We start from the raw sequence: 17,273 nt of genomic DNA on the forward strand, positions 1-17,273 counted from the left end.
CTCATTCATGCCTTAGAACATCACACCACCAAAAAAAGAAACCAAACAAAAAACAAACCCAAGAAACAACCCCCCCCCCAAAAAAAAAAAAAAAGTGCTGGTTTAGATTCAAGTTTTTTTCTGATTAAATACTAATTTTTATTACAAATTATCTTCTTCATTGACATTCTTCATTAATTTACTGTTAACAACTCTCTGCTTAGAGTTAAAATGTGTCATGATGGAGTTAATCTTGAGACTCAAAATCTGTATATCCTATGATGGAATTAAATCTGCACAAGGAAACCAGGCTAAATGTATTGGTCTTGGTGGCAGCTATATGTCTTTATGATGGTGGAAGTATTCTTTTCTATCAGTACTTATCGGTTCAGATTTACTTTTTTCCTAAAAATCATCCTAAGTGTGTCATTATGTTGCCAGATACCACTGATACTAAGAGCAAATGGTAAAACAGGACCAGCACCAAGAAAGTCTTCCCTGCTTATGTGTGAAACAGCCAACTTAGTATGGTGCTTCAGACTTTCTTTTCTCTTTGAAGTAACTGAATACCCAGTCTTTGTTAGCATCTTTAAATCTCTTTATCCTGTGCATCTTATCATTTTTCTGATATATGTCCTTCTTGTTGCTGATATATATCCTAGTGCTCTGAAAGGAAAGGAATCCATGCTAGGTTGTGAGCCGTGAAGATTTTTCAGTGTCCATAATCAAATCAGAACTGAAGTATGGTTGCCCAGACATTCAAATTGGCCAGCTAACCCTTAGAACTGTGACTTTAGCTTCCTTAGTTTCCGAGATCCATTCAAATTTTGCAGTTTCCAAACTGCAAAGCCATACTTCCCATACTTCCTGCCAGATGGGAACATGGCTTAAATCTCTGGTACACAGCTTCAGTTCCCTCCCCGTGTGAAATAACCAACTCAATTTGGTGGCTCTATATTCTGTATCCCCAGGCAACTGCTGAATAAGTTGGTTTCTTGGAATTTGCTTAGTGGTTATCTTTGTCGATGTCGTATTTCAGTGTACCCTAAGAAAAGGACTAAAATCCCTCTCAGATTTAGGATCCCTCAAAAAGAAGTTGCACTGCAGTTATGCTTCCTGTTGCTTTCTCCCTTAAAGCCTTGAAATTAATTCCTGATGATCACACAGATTAATAAACACCAGACAGCCTGATAGAAATAGGTTATAAAAAACACTATGACCATTATCTTCTCTTCAAGAGTCCTTTTCAAATCAAGAACTCTGAGGCATATCCTTCACAGAAATTCCAGTGCACATTATCATTAAACTCAAACGTCCAAGGAAACCCACCAACATAATGAAGATTTCCCTCAAACTGTCAGAACATACTGTCGTACACCAATCTTAACAGTATACACCTGCATCCTGTTCAAGGCTGTCTGCAATGTCTGCATCAAACTGGAGAGTTTTGTCCCGTGGTTTACATTTCACAGGCAGACCTTTCTCATAATATAGTTTTGTTACTCATCAAAACAGGAAATTAATTCAGTGAATTGCTGTAAGTGGGAACTACCTCTAGATTCATTTTTTGAGTTTACAATAATTTTAAATTATGCAATTGGAATCCTACAATATACCATCATTTCCTCAGAACTGAAGAAAATCAGAAAATGGTTTCTAGATTATCAGTGCAATTTAGAAGAGATTGAAATTGCACTGTATAAGTGTGTTCTTGGGTAGAAAAGCACAGTATATGTACAAGTTACATCATGAGGCACACTGTTGACCAGAATTAAACTCATGAACAAATAACATATAGGCAAGATTATATGGACAAAATATCTTAAAGATTTGCAGTTATCATAGACCATATTGCTATTCTCTATAAACTGTAGAGAGAAATGTAATTTTCTTATTCAGAGGAAATACAAGAAAGCATGAAGTCTCCTAACATCTAGGAACTAGCTGCAAAAGTGAAAAAAAATTTTAGGCAACAATCTGATATACTGTTCACCCCAGGAAATCAAGCTATTTTCTACACAACATTAATTTTATACCTGTTGTATAATCTGTAGTTTTGGTCTATGGTTGCTTTATTATTTTTTGTTAATAGTTTATCATTACAATATCTCTTTTTAGTCTTTTGCAATTACAGTCACAGTAAGCAAAAACTTTCTATTTCCTCTTGTATTTAACACATGCCAACAAGATAGATACATTCATTTAATATGTGTTTAAAATGAACAATGACGGTCCAAAAGCAAATTATCACTTCTAAATTTAGCTATAGTTTATCTGTAGATTGAAAAATTCTGCATGTGAAAACTTTTTAACTTTTCATTACAAAATTCTCAGTTTTATGTAGTCTGTCTGCATCTGGACTGATATGAACTTACTCATGTAGATAAAGATGTTGTCAGGGCATCTGGTATTGGGTTTCTCATGGAATTTATCAAGAAAATCAAGATGCAGTAAATCTACTGAGCCCACAAATCAGATTGTTAGACTGACGCTCAGATTGCCTTAACACCCTGTCAACTCTTTCATGAATTACTGATGAAAAGAGCAAAGCTGTTCGCTTACTGAATAACTCAGTAATGTCTGGCACTAAAAGAGAAAATTCTAAACAAGAAAGAACAGTGATCACCTCTCCTGATTACATAAAGATTACATAAACCTTCAGAAACAATAATTAAAATGTACAGTTGTAAATCTGTGTTGTTTATTACACCTCCTATTATTAGAGTAATGAGTAAAGACTGACAGCAGAACAGCCATGTTGTTTCTCAACTATAAATCCTAAATTCACTTGTTAGTCTTAGAAAGGCTGAAGCAATCAAGAGGACACACAGATGTTAAAAAGGGTAGACTGACCTGTATATTACTCAGATAAATGTGCCATTTGCTAACCTATTTATAATCTAAGGCATGAATATCAATTCAAAGAACTCAACTCACAAAATAGTCTATGGACAGCACATAAATCAAGTTTTATCAATTTTAAGTTCAGTGTTTATTGGCAGACTATTGTTAGCTAGCAACAGCTATAATGATTAAAAATTTTAAGTAAAAGCAAATAAAAAATATAAATCCTTACTTTCCCAGAAATTTTAGTTTTAATTTGAGAATATGAATAATGGTAGAGAGTCATGTAGTGAAAATGCATATCAGTAAGAATTCTCCTAGACATAATCTTGATTTAAGTAAAAAATATCTGGTCAACAATAGGTTTACAGAATTTCTCATTTGGTTTCTAGGTTTTTTTTTAAGTCACACTTCTTTATAAAGCCACGCTTATGTAGTGATGTTGAATTTTTATTTTTTTTTTAATAAACAGAATTCATTCAGTTTATTTAGAAAAATAAGGTATTCAAAGAAAAAAAGTGTCATGTTGTTCCTGTCCTTATCTTCAAACAGTACTGTAGAAGTGAGAGAAAATGTAACAAGTGTATCTAAGAGGTGATTTTTTGGCTAACCATTCCATTTGCAGTAGTTAATTGCATTAATCAAGTTTAACATCATCTATCTAAACACCAGTTATTAAAATCATGAGTTATGGAGAAAAGATAATTTCCTAAACCAGACGTTTAAATAGCACTGAAACTGAAATCATCACTTCCTGAAGATGTTCATGTCCTTTGAATAACTGTGACTTGTCTATAGAAAAAAAAAAAAAGAATATAGAAAAGGACAATTTCAAGCATTCAGCATTATACAAAAAGTCCATAGATAAAACATTAACATTAAGATGAAACAATCCATTACATACACTTACACAGTGAAGACCTGGGTTGTCGTCATTTGAGTCACTGGCAAATTTATGTTGATTTCCATGGGAGGCTTGGGTACAAAAACATCTACTGAAGACAAACAGAGTGGATGATCAAATATCTTTTGTACAAAGACAGTTCCAAATTTACATTTGCGAAGGCAAAGAGATTGTGTACACTTCCTTTGTTGTACATATTGGAGTTGAACAGAATAGAAATTATTGTGGATACTGGTTCAACATTGAAATCTTCCTGATGTAAAGGAAGGTTCAAATGGACTTCTTTTTTTTTTTTTTTATTTCAGATAATATGTTTTTAATGCATTTAAACTCTCAGGATTTTCTTTTCTCCACTCATTGGTCCTGTAACAATAAAAGCACTGATTACAGTAATACAGAGTTAAATAGCACTTACGGTTCCTAAGAATAACTCAAGTGTCACAGCTCGTACTTTTCACAGAAGCCAATGGTAAAAATCACATGAGGTCTGGTTTTATGAATAAAAAAGGTAAGATTTAGCCTCAATTCTTCAAAAAACAACATTTGTTACAGTACTTTGACAGAATCTCTTCATAGCAAGATTTCAATGTAAACCTGTGCAGAGGCTTTATAAAGTGTTGTAAAACAAAGAATTGTATTTGTATAAATGACATTGTTACCCCAATTAGCCACCTCGATCAGCACTTTGCAGGCAGCGCATCCTTTAGTCACGACCTGTGTGGTAAAGACAGTAATGTTAATTAATAACTCTTTCTGCACAGCCTATGAATTCAATACAGAAACTATAAATGTAGGCTGTGAGACATAAATTTGGATTGATTTTTACAGTTCCATTCAAGATGTATTTTCATAATGGATTTCTATGGAAAACTTTTTTTTTAAAGGTAATTTTATTGAAAAAAAATTCCAGCAGAACTTGAAAATTTGGTAACTGAAGGTAGGATCTCAGAAAGAATGGAAATATTTCAGGTTTTCAGTGGGAATAACTATTTTTTAATTTCCTGTTATGATTTAGCATTTACCTTTAAGACAACATAAATTAATTGAGCTTAAAATGTATCAGAATTATTCATTCACTTCTAATGTAATATTTAAATATTGCAGTTTCATATGTTGCTGATTTATTTTTCCCTTGGCAAACCCTACCTAAGTTTCTGGAAGAGCAAATCTAGGAACATTCATGGTTTTTTGCACTACTGTTTTACAATTTTATTGAATGAAATAGGAGTGTTGTGGTGTGGTATGTTAAATAACGCAGTGTTTCTCCATTAAAACAGCTGCCAAAACAAATCTGAATACATGCAAGAGAAGATTACAGTTCACAGTAAGCACTTAGTTTCTTTACCAGTTTGTCATCAGAAGTTAATGTCAGCTTAATTCACTGCTTTTTAGTCAGTTATGCTTTGAGACCAGCTTTGTGTTCTCATTCTCCAGCTCAGGAAAGGAAAGACAGCTCTGCTTTGTACTATGTAAAACTGCAATATTATTACCTTAGGTCCCAAAGGCCACATAAGCCTTATAGTAGCATATTACCCCAAATCAATTCTATGCTTTGCAGCATCACCAGTTGACTGTGGTGAAGTTGTGCCCTGATATAAGTATTCCTGCTTAGTCCAGGGGAAGAGCAGGTATATCCTCTAAGCATCAAGCCTGAGTTTTTGAGACAAGAACATGGTCTAGGGGAATAAAGAAGGGGTTTATTACTTCTGTTCTCCCATCCACTGCCTGAGTTATTCCTTCAATCACTTTAGGCTAAGATTTTTCTCTTATTTTCCAAGGGTAGCAAAGAGCAACTTGCACAATGCTTGTGGCTGATGAGCAAGCAGGTCAAGCATGGCTCCTGTAGAGCTGTTTTATGTAATTAGTGTCTGGGACACACTGCCACCAAAGGCTGAGTAATTCCAGTTGTGGAAGTCAGCCTGATTGGTCCCTGATGTGTCAACTCACTGCAGTGAGTAGCCTTGTTAATGCAGTGAGGTGGTCAGCCGCTTAGGGAACTGTCCTGTTCTACAGTGAACTAATCCAAGCTATGCCTGTCCTCATGCTCATGTTGAGGATGGTTTGATTTTTGTGTATCTCAGCTGCAGGGAAATTTTGGCATGCAGCTGTTAAGTTCCTTAAGACTGAGGGCCTCACATACTCACCAGTTGATGTTCGGGATCTTTTCCTATATATATTTTCTCTATTTTGTGTTTATGCACATAAGTGATTGTGTCCAGCTGGTGAGAAAATAGTTAAATCATTGTAGACAGAAACACAAATACACCATAATCAAAAAAACTAAAAATCAAAAGGCTCCTTGTCTTACTCAAATACCTTGAATTAGAACACTTGTCTGGTCTGAATATCAGTTCTCTTTTCCATCACTAAAACTAAAACAAAGTATTATATCAGAAAAAAAAAATTGGTACTTGGAACAAGTGAGTGACTGAATGCACATCCTTTGGTATATCTATTTGAAAATACGGGTCTAAGAACCCTCATTCCAGTTCTCAGTTTGGAGATAATTTCTCATTAATTCTCCTCTTCTTGCTTCCTTCATATTTCTATTATTTAATTTCTTCTCCTGCCTTTATGGAAGGCTGGAGAGAGATATGAGCACTGCTGTATATTAGCAGTGACAGCCAGAGCTCAGTATGCAAAATACAGTGGTGTTGTTTTCTTTCCCAAGAAAATCGCCACAGGACTTACTTTCTCTTCTAGGAGAAGTGACGCTGCTTTGCAATAGGGTGTGATGTTGTCATGGTTTAAGCCCAGCCGTAACTCAGAACCACACAGCTGCTCACTCACTCCCTGCCTTGTGCCCCCCAACTCCCAGAGGGATGGGGAGAAGAATCAGATGAATGTAACTCCCACAGGTTGAGATAAGAACAGCCCAGTAACTAAGGTATAACACAAACCACTACTGCTACCACCAATAATAATAATGATAACGGAAATTACAAGGGAAGAGAATATAAAACTAAAAAATGAGGGGGGAAAAAAACACCAATAAACAGCAGTGATGCACAGTACAATTGCTCACCAAATGCTGACCTACACCCAGCCTGACCCGAGCAGCGATATGGGCCTTGTGGATAACTCCCCCCAGTTTATATACTGGGCATGATGTTCTGTGGTACGGAATACCCCTTTGGTTAGTTTGGGTCAGGTGTCCTCTCTCTGCTTCATCCCTGCTTCCCGTGCCCCTCCTCACTGGCAGAGCATGAGAGACTGAGAAGTCCTTGACTGGGATAAGCGCTACTTAGCAACAACTAAAACATCAGTTTGTTACCAGGACTGTTCTCAGAATAAAGCTGAAAACACAGCACTGCACCAGCTACTAAGAAGAATTAAAAAATAACTGATACAGCTGAACCAAGGACAGATGTACTATTCCAGGCTTTTCAGAGTGTTTTTTTTTACTGAACTGGAGTGCTTCCCTTGGACAGTGAATTCACAGGCTTGCCAATGAACATTGCAATACATGTTACTATTCCCAGGTTGCCTACAGGACATTATTAGAAAGAACCAAAAAATAAATAAACCTAATTTCTGTTCAGAAAGATGAGCATTGCTATGTGTGATAAATCGTAAACATCCCCCTTTGTTGAAGAAAAGCACCTTGAATGCACGCTCTGCATTATCGGTATATTTGCATTCTGACAGTCCTTTTCAAACCAAAAAGTTCTTTAAAGTGCTTTTCAAAAATTGACCTTCACTCGTGAAACTATCTTGAAGTCTCCTCAGGGAAACTATCCTTTTTGTGTTAAAAAGGTAATTTTTTTCTTTAATATTTAATTTCCATGGGCTTTTCACCTGTTCTTTTGAGTTTATTTTACTCAATTGTGTGATAATGGACTTTGGGAGAGAAGTGCCATTTTCCAGTTGAAGTAAAAGTTTGCAGCATGTATTTTCAAGTAATCTAAATAAGCTTTCACATAGAGAAGAAATCTGAAATCTGTCTTGTAAGATGTTTAGAATGTCTGTGCCTATTACAGTTTTAGACTTACAAAGTTCCAATGCCAATATATGTAATCACTTCCTCCAGTTTGTAGTGCACTGAGCAACAGGAATCCCAGTGATCCACTCTGCCAAAGACTGAGGCAAATTATTCTAGACAGGCAGTTTTATGTAAGACACAAGTGATCAATGAAAACCTGAAATCCCTAATGTTTGTTATGAAAATTAGCTACAGCCCTATTAATATTTTAAAGTTCTTTCCATTCTTTTAGTGTCTAATCAATGTATCTTCTGTTTAAATTGATCTTGGAAGTGTTTACATTCAGTTCCTGAAAAATTCTCTACCTGTCTGTGGTCTTAAAAAGCCAGGGTTTTTTACCTCTGCAATTTGTTGCTAAGAGGATGCCCTAAAATGCACATAGGTAATAAATTACTATCCGTAACAAGTGTGCTTCAGCAAAAACTATCAGAACAATACTACAAAGTGTTCTTTGCAAAAAGAATGTTTTTCATTGAGTGTGTATGTGCTATATAGAAGAACAGAAAAACATTGTGACAGATTAATAGATTAATTCTTTTTACTTGGTTTATGTGAATTCTGCTCCTAGGTGTAAAATACCTGAACTAGTTAAGTCTAATTTAAACCTTATTTGAAAAGCTAAAAAGTGGCCTGCAAGATGCCTATGTGATTCTGTGTCATTGCTTACTGCTGAATTCTGCCTGACATGAATTGTACTAGGAGATCGTATTTATCTCTCATATTTATTGTCATAAAATATACACTAATTTCTTCAGAGAATAACTGTTGGCCTGCAGATGGTTCACAAATGGCATGGGATGATTATTTATATTTTCCACTGCTTTGTTTTCTGACTGGATAATTTCTGCAGCAAAGTAAGATCTGTTTCTGCAGACATTGGTTCATCTGCTTAGCCTCACTACTCTAGTCCTGTTTAGGTCATGAGGCACTTCATTGTAGTAAAAATAAGTGGGGAATGTATTAGAGGATTATGAGCTAGAACATCAAGAATGGCAAATGGGGTGGGAGGGATTAATGACGCAATATGAATATGAACTATATTTCTGGCAACTATTAGAGCATCTGATCAAAATTAGCAGTTGTAGCTACTCATGTAATGAAGACCATTTACAAAAGTACTTATGTGACATGTACACAAAGTAGGCACAAACAAAGCCAAAGAAATACGTCTTAAAAATTAAATCTATAGTTAAAGTAAACATTTCTGAAACATATTCACCACAGACTTCTCTGCAGGACAAATTTAGTATGTGCAATATACACATCTAATATTTATATCCATATCATGACCAAATTAGTATGCCATGAACCAAGAACAGAGAGGCTAGGAAGGAAATTTAGACATTTGATGCCAGAAAGAACATTTCATGATATGCAGACTGAACATTCAAAGCAAGCACACAAAAAATTCCCAAATACATAGTGAATTGGACATACCACAGGATGTTTTGGAAACACAGCAACAGCAACAATGGAAACTATTTAAACTTTGTTTAGCTAGAACAGAAAACAAAGGCAAGACCAATTTAATTAATTAATGAAAAAAACATGTTGGCCATTTAGAACATAGCAAATGTAAACCAAAATAATTGAACAGAATGGAAAGGAGAATTGTTTCCAGTTAGTCTATCTATTTTTACACATTGTATGCTCAACACACACAAAGCTTTATAGATAATTATCTCTAATGGGAAAACTCTAAGCCAACTCAGTGGGTGTTAAAAATGTGAGGCAACATGTTTGACTCAAATCTGCTTGTATATAACTATTTGATTTACAATAATTATTGTGTTTGTACTGTCATAGTGTATACATGCAACTTCCATGCACCAGGAAAGTCACCTCTAGTGATGTATGAAGCATTGTGTGTTAGCAAGTTGTAGACAAGAATATTTGTGGTAATATTTTATAACCACTTCTACCAAGGATGCAAGAGGGACACATAATGGTTTTACAGTTTTGACAAGGATTTTTGTTATTTTGGGGGAAACAGAGATACGTGGTTGAATTCCTCAGTTCAGGTTCTTCTTGCTGTCAAGTGACTACTTAGGGGAGATTTTTCTGCATATTATGAAAGGTGTTTATTTCATGTAGTCTTTCCATACTCTTCCTCAAGAACGATAGATCTTTCTTGAAATACTTTTTTTTTTTTTTGTTAGTATGACAATTAATCACCAGCGGAATAATCAGCATTTCTACCTGTATTCCTACCAGTCCAGGATTTCTTGTACAGCCTATGCAAAAGCAAAAAGTGAATTGATGAAGAACATAATTCTTCTCTGTGTGACCTATAAACAAAACCCCTTTTTCCTCCAGTGGAAAATATAAGGAATTTTCCTGATCTTAACACCTTTTATATGGCAAATAGCAATGACACCAATACCTTTTCTATTACAAAAGTATCAATAATCTAGCCTAGTTCTCAAACATTTTTTCCAGGAACTTAAATTAAAGATTTTATATATATATATACAAATGTTTTTATTGTAGTAATATACAAATGTTTTATTGTAGTAATAAGCAGAAAAAAATAGAAATTAACCCAATGGCGCAGTATCTTTTTGACCATATAAAACAAATTTTAAATGTCAGATTATCAAGCCTTCAAGGCACCAACTTCTAAAGCCACCACCCCACATTAACTGAGGAATGTTGCTGTTATCTTAAAAATTAAATCCTTACATCTGCCAAGAAGAGAAGCTTAGGTTCTGTCTGCTGGGTTTCCCTGCTTAGAGACTTCACATCTGTGCCTATGTATGCATAATCATGGGTAGTATTATTACATATTTTTAAAATACTACCTGGACTTTAAAAGTCCTAATGGAAAAGAAAACTATGAATTCAAAGTATCAAATTAGAAGTTGCTCTTGGTCCACTGGAATTTGTTCAGCTATGGTCTCAGGTTCCACTGAGTCCTTTCTTAACCTCGCGACTTACTGTAGTTCAAAGCACTGTCTACACAGTAGCTTCCCAAAAAATGGAAGTGCTTGACAGAGGCTTATTGTACAAGCTCAGCATGGATTGTTTTCCCCTCAAGAAAACTTCAGTTATGTTATACCACACTAATTGCAGAATGGTGACGATGTCACTTTGCCATGTTTCTGGCAATTTTCCAGTCTTCTAAGCTTGCAGACCTCAGAAATCCATTTAGTTCTCCACAGAATATGAATTTTAGCATTTGCACATGGATTTAGTTCACAACTGAAAGTTTCTTGTTCAAAATCCACCTATCCTCTCCCTGAAATCCAGACAGAATACCTATAAAGGTTCAGAGAAAATATGCAGAGCTCTACTCTGAGAGTGAAGAAGGGAGATGTGACAGGACCATCTAACAAAGGATGGAAAGAATTATTTTTATGGTGATAAGTGGAGTAGATCACTGGTCATCACAGATAATCAGCTTTTTCTGTCCTATCCTCCCAGGCCTCCCTTGTCTCTCCATACAATCTGGCTCCAAAGGCACAGGGTTCCACACCTCCCATCCTGTATTTTATAAGATTGTCTTCCAGCCCTGTCCATAGTAAAACACAGTATACAGCCTTTCACTGAACACAGTAAGAAGCACAAAGCCAGGCAGAAGATGAGCATTAATATGGGATGCATGCTGCTTGCCACTTGACCTCAACTCATGAGTCTGCCACTCCTTCATCCTCATCCTCCACAGGATACATTGCCTACGTATCCAAGGGCATTTAGGCTTCACTGGTGAAGGATGCTTTTATGAAAAAATGATGGCACAGAAGGTGGTAAGCTGGCACAGAGCCAACACAGCTCTAGGGAAGCTTGATATCCAATCTAATAGGTGACCTTCATTCACTAGAAACAAATGAGTTAAATGATCCCTTGAGAGTCTTTCCAAAACCATATTTTTATGTCTCTGTCCCAGTGTATAATCTTCCATGACTTTCCTTCTCAAAGCTGGAAACAGCAATTTCCACAATGTCACGTTTCAATTCTTCCCAATCCTTTAGTCAACCACTGAGGATTTTAGCAAATTATGAAATAACGTTAGTACTGGAGTTCATAGTGACACAAAAAAATATGTTCATAGGTGTTTCATACTGTCCTGGGTTCAGCTGTAACAGTTATTTTAATCCTTCTTAGTAGCTGGTGCAGTGCTGAAGAAGCTCTACCATTATAATAAGCTGTCAGAAAGTGAGAAGCAATATATCCTGTTCACCGAAGCTGTGGCTGCCCTATCCCTGGCAGTGTATGAGGCCAGGTTTAATGGGGCTTTGAGGAACCTGGTCTGGTGGAAGGTGACCCTGCCCATGGCAGGGGGGTTGGAACTGGATGGTCTCCAAGGCTCCTTCCAGCTCAAGCCAGTCTATGGTTCTATGACTCTGTGATTCTGTGACAGGCTTTCTGAAGTAAAATACTCTTTGGTTAACCTGTGACCTTCTCCCCATCTACAACAGTGACTTCATAGATTAAAACTACAATATAAATTAAAAGCACATTTCATAAAAAGTAAATTGGTAATTATTTAAAAAAGCATTTTAATTATTTGGGTTTGAAAGTCAATTTAAATATATTCTGATATTCATTAAGTGTGTATTTAAATTGGCATTCAGACCTAAAGCTATTATGATGATGCAGTTCTGGACTCTGGAATACACAGGCAGGGAAAACATTGACAGACTAATGAGAAACATAGTACAAAATGCAAAAATTTTTAAAACGTTTAAATTTAGTATCAAGAAGTCCTTTATCATTGTGTATGGACAAAAATAAACTGTTCTACGTCTTCATCTTTGACCATGGCTCCTTTGCGAAACTCACCTAAACTAGTGGGAAGTTACACACTTTAGATAACCATGCAAAAGCCACAGGGAATGCGTTGTGTTCTGCTGAAGCTCACATTACACTGTGCTGTTAGCTTACAAGTCAGGCACTGAGGTCATGGTCTGACTACACATTAAAGTTAAGTTTAGAGCCTATAGTGCAAGGTCAAAAATCCTGCAGTGTAAAGACAGCATTAACACCATGTTGCGTGCTCTTAATTTTACGGAACAATTTTTGTGTGACCATACCTGATCTGCATCAAAAAATACATTACTGGGTGATCTGGAAATGCATTGATCAAGTGTTAATGACTGGGATATTACAGCCTAAACAAGACATTTGTCAAGCACTTTGGTACTTATGATTCCTAACTGATGCAGAATGCCAGGAGGGAAGCAAGTGGAAAAACAATTATTGAATCATAAATAAAATGATTTTTAAATATCTGAAATCCTAGACATGGAACTTTGAGCAGCACTTGACTATCTTCACAAACACCAGGGTAAAGGCAGAAGCTACCACAGAAATGGAGGAATGCTCTTTGTGTTACATGAAATAAAAGAGGGATGTTCTCAATCATGGAGAAAAGACAAGCTACAAAGCTTTCTGACTTACAGAGGGCTGAAACACCTCAAGTCTTGTACACTAAGTTTCTGTATAACAAATCATGTTTGAAATAATAATTAGAAGACAGTAATTAATAGGATATCCAGTTTCAACTCTTCTTTGAAGAAGTGATTTTGACAGAATATGCAAAAGAAGGTGAATTACTGCAACAAGGAAGAAGGAAAGCATGTGGAGATGAAAATCAACATACATGAAACAGTTCCATGCATTGCGCTAAACACCACCGCCCAGCCTTCACAAGAAAATGCAGAAACTGTAAGTAATTACATCACTTTCTAAGAGCTTACCGCTGCCAGGAGAGTCTGAAGGGAGAATGAAGAAACAGGGATTTTTGGACACCATTGCAACAGAAGATGAATTAACCATAAGTCCAAAGGCAAATGAAACATCTATTTGTTTTAAGTTGGACGCAAGTGCACAAGCCTGTGTGCTGCCAGAAAACATGATATTATCACTGAAAGAAAAGCCACAGTTAGTAAAAGGTAAATGATTTAGGGTTTAAAAGGAGTGATATTTCCCCTATTGAGAAAGGAAGAAAACTAAGTGTACGGGTAAAAATAACTTGGAAACTTCACAATTTCAGGGAAAACAAAAAAAAAAGTTTTTCCTTTTTTTTAATTATCTTCTCCAGAAGATGTGTTGTTGAGAGAAACAAAATATTGAGGAAGAGTTTAAGGATTCTTCGCAGGAGGTAACATATTTCTCAAAGGAGTACATGCCAGGCCTGACAGAACTGACAGTTCACACCTCCAGGAAAGTTCTGCTTAGTGTTAGCAATTCGCACAAGACATCCTAGCCAGCAGAAATAAACATGTGAGCAAGACCAGAAGCTTGTATTGTTCCAGGCAGCACCACAGATATGGATCTAAAACCTCCCAATTTAAATTGAGCGTAAGGAACAGAAGCAAGGAAGGAACAAAGTACAACACACAGCAGCCCTTTGCAAGGTCTTGTGAGGCACCATCACTCACCTGTAACTCCGGGGGCATGTGGAGACCAGAGGGGGAGTCTGTGCCCACTCAGCCACTCAAAGCCACAACCTGAGGGTTGAGCTATGCCATACTATTACCCAATGGCCAGATGGAAATGTGATCTCTAGATCACCAGAGATTAAAAGTGGTGTTTGAGGTAGCTTTTTCTAAGTAAGGACTTACAAAAACTGTTAAGAGACCCTGGCCTAAGGTGCTATGACATTAAGGGCAAAATCCTTTGTATTGCTTATAGATGATTAAGAGAAGATCATTCGTTCATGTGTGTGAAAGGCAAAAAAAGGCAACAGCTGTTGTCACGGAACATAGAATCATAGAATGGTTAGGGTTGGAAAGGGCCTCAAGATCATCTAGTTCCAACCCCCCTGCCATGGGCAGGGACACCTCACACTAAACCATCCCACACAAGGCTTCATCCAACCTGGCCTTGAACACTGCCAGGCATGGAGCACTCACAACCTCCCTGGGCAACCGATTCCAGTGTCTCACCACCCTAACAGGAAAGAATTTCCTCCTTATATCCAATCTAAACTTCCCTGTTTAAGTTTTAATCCATTACCCATCATCCTATCACTACAGTCCCTGACAAAGAGTCTCTCCCCATCATGCCCTCATGGTATCTCAAACTATGCCTATTTATTGTTCAATAGAAAAAAGGAGAGTTCAGGCCTGGGGAGAAGATTTGCAAAGCCCATAGGTACAGGGCTAACTTCCCTTCTCCTCCAAAAGATGGCATGATGGATCCTTGCCTAGTTGGAATGGTCCATCGCTCTGACTCAGGGTGCTGAGGGCATCAGGATCCTCAGGGTCCTGACCCCCTCCTCAGCACTGCTCCAACCCTGATCACAACTCAGGACCCCATGCCAGCCCCTGGGGCCACCAGTGACAGCACAACAGTGTTGGTCTCCAGCTCCCCACAGCCCTGCCCAGCTGCTGGCCCTGCTGAGTTGGACCCATAAGCAGCCCATGTCTCAGCTTCAGCCCCTTCCCCAGAGAGGTGCCCCCCAGCCATCTGGCCCCAGCTGACCTGCTCTTGGCTGGGGTGGTGGGATGGGACCTGGTGCCAGGCCCTGCACTGCTGCCCCTGGAAGCCCTGGCCCCCTACCACACGCGGGCACCCTGAGCAGTATCTGAAACCATGAGAGCTGACAGTCCAACACTGCTCAGAGCTGCTTCAGTGAGAGTTTAGCTTGAACCTGTGTCCTCTTACCACTCCTTATGAATACCTGTCTTAATTCCAGTTGCACTCTGCTGGTAGCTTACAGATGGACTGGACAATAATTTTACATTTTCTACTGCTTTAACATGATTTGCGGTTGTTGATTTTCAGTTTATGTTCAGTTGAGGAAAAAGAGAGGGAAGGAATTAAAACTTCAAGAAGCTATTTTAAAGCCAGAGCCATAACCTCTGGGCATGAGGACTTGTTTTATAGCTTGCTGCTCAGCTCACAATGGGGCAGGAATGAAAGAACGCTTTTCCAGACTTCTCTGGCGCAAAATCAGAAAAGGACTTGCTGAATAATAGACCTCTGTGAGAAACTGAGCTGCTTGAGCTGGTACCAGAGCAGCTGAAGTTGGAGTTCCCTTTCCCCAGAAGCGATCCTGTTGGTGTCACACCTGAATTTTAGGGTCTGAAATTTTGGCTCATGAATTTAGGAGGCCTCGGTGCCTAAGCAGTATCTGAGAAAATCAAAGGATGCCAGAATCGTACACCCATATGCACAGTGAGCCATCTACAGCTCACCAGTGCGCGGACAGGATTTACTTTCCTTATTCATTATTCTATGAATAAAGAAGTATTCATCCTTGAACTCCCCAAATATGTCTATAGTATATCTTGCAGCAGATAAGCAAGGACTAGTTTTAAAATGCGAGTAACATATGATAGAATCACATAGCAATTTAGTCTGGAAGGGACCCTGGGAGGCCAGCTAACTGGGCTAACTCCAAAGTTAGACAAAAGCTAAGATGAAGAAGATGCATCAGTCTCCATTTATAAAGGGAGAAAATCAAGCACTTCTTTCTCCTTGCCATATTCTGAAAGGGTTTACTGCTTCACCTATGTGCTGTATTGAGTGCAGGCATTTCAGATGTGCGCTGACCAGGCCCAGAGCCCAGGACTAGGGCTCTGAATCCCATCCTTCTAGTCCTAATTTATAGCATCAGGCACAGGCAGCCCTGCTCAATCCTGCCAACATGAAATACATATGCACGTGCCAAGAATAAGAGCTACAGATAAGGATGGAAAGTCTGTGTTGAAAACAAGAGTGCCTACAGAGCTTAAGCAAGTCCAAGGTCTGTTAGCAGCTGTGCAGAGATTTACAGGATTATATTTTTGTATATTGGCACTTACATGTGACCTAAATTTCATTTGAAACGCTGCCCTTTTTTGGTGCCTGTGGTGCTGCCTTGTTACTGAATGTAAGAGCAGAGCCCCGCATCTGTGCAGGTTTGTCCCTGCAGGTCATTAGCAACACTTGAACACTGCACTTGCCCTTCCAAATTCTCTTTTTGAAATATAATTTACAGAATATCTTTCTGCCCCAGTATATGTTGAAGCACTTCTGTGAATTACTACAAATAAAGACTGTGGTTTCTCTCATAATTGTCAAATTGCTTGAGGATGATTTTCTTTATTTCTCTTCATTATTTTATCATTGCAAAAAATTATGTCAGTCTTTATTGGAAAGCCAGTAGCTAAAATATTCTAAATTGCTTCTGAGGAACCATCTATTGCTTTCTATACCTCTAGCACCTGATTTGTGTGCCCAGAACACATGCTTCATTAACCCCTTTCCCAGATAAATGCCTGCTGTTCCAAATGTAATGCAAATCACTTTTTAATGGTCACATTGACTAGATAGGAAATGCTTTTGTTGGAGCTATGACTTGTAGTTAATTAAACCAATTAGTATGTGATATAAGCACTTCTGGAAAGATAAAGCCTAAGAATAGCCCTGGAGAGATGGTGGAAGACTTTTATGTGAATTGAAATGTTACAGAAGGGAAGTGGAGTAAAGCAAGAGGAATTTTAAAAATAACTCTTAAATGCATTCAGTACTTTTCTTAGTTCACAGTAGTTTCAGCTGAACTTCTGCGGGAAATCTCTTTGCGGTGGGGAGAATCTCCTAACTCTGTCTTTGTGTAGGGAGATAAAACTGGAC

The sequence above is a fragment of the Lathamus discolor genome, chromosome 1 (genome assembly GCF_037157495.1).
Source record: "Lathamus discolor isolate bLatDis1 chromosome 1, bLatDis1.hap1, whole genome shotgun sequence".
NCBI lineage: Eukaryota > Metazoa > Chordata > Aves > Psittaciformes > Psittacidae > Lathamus > Lathamus discolor.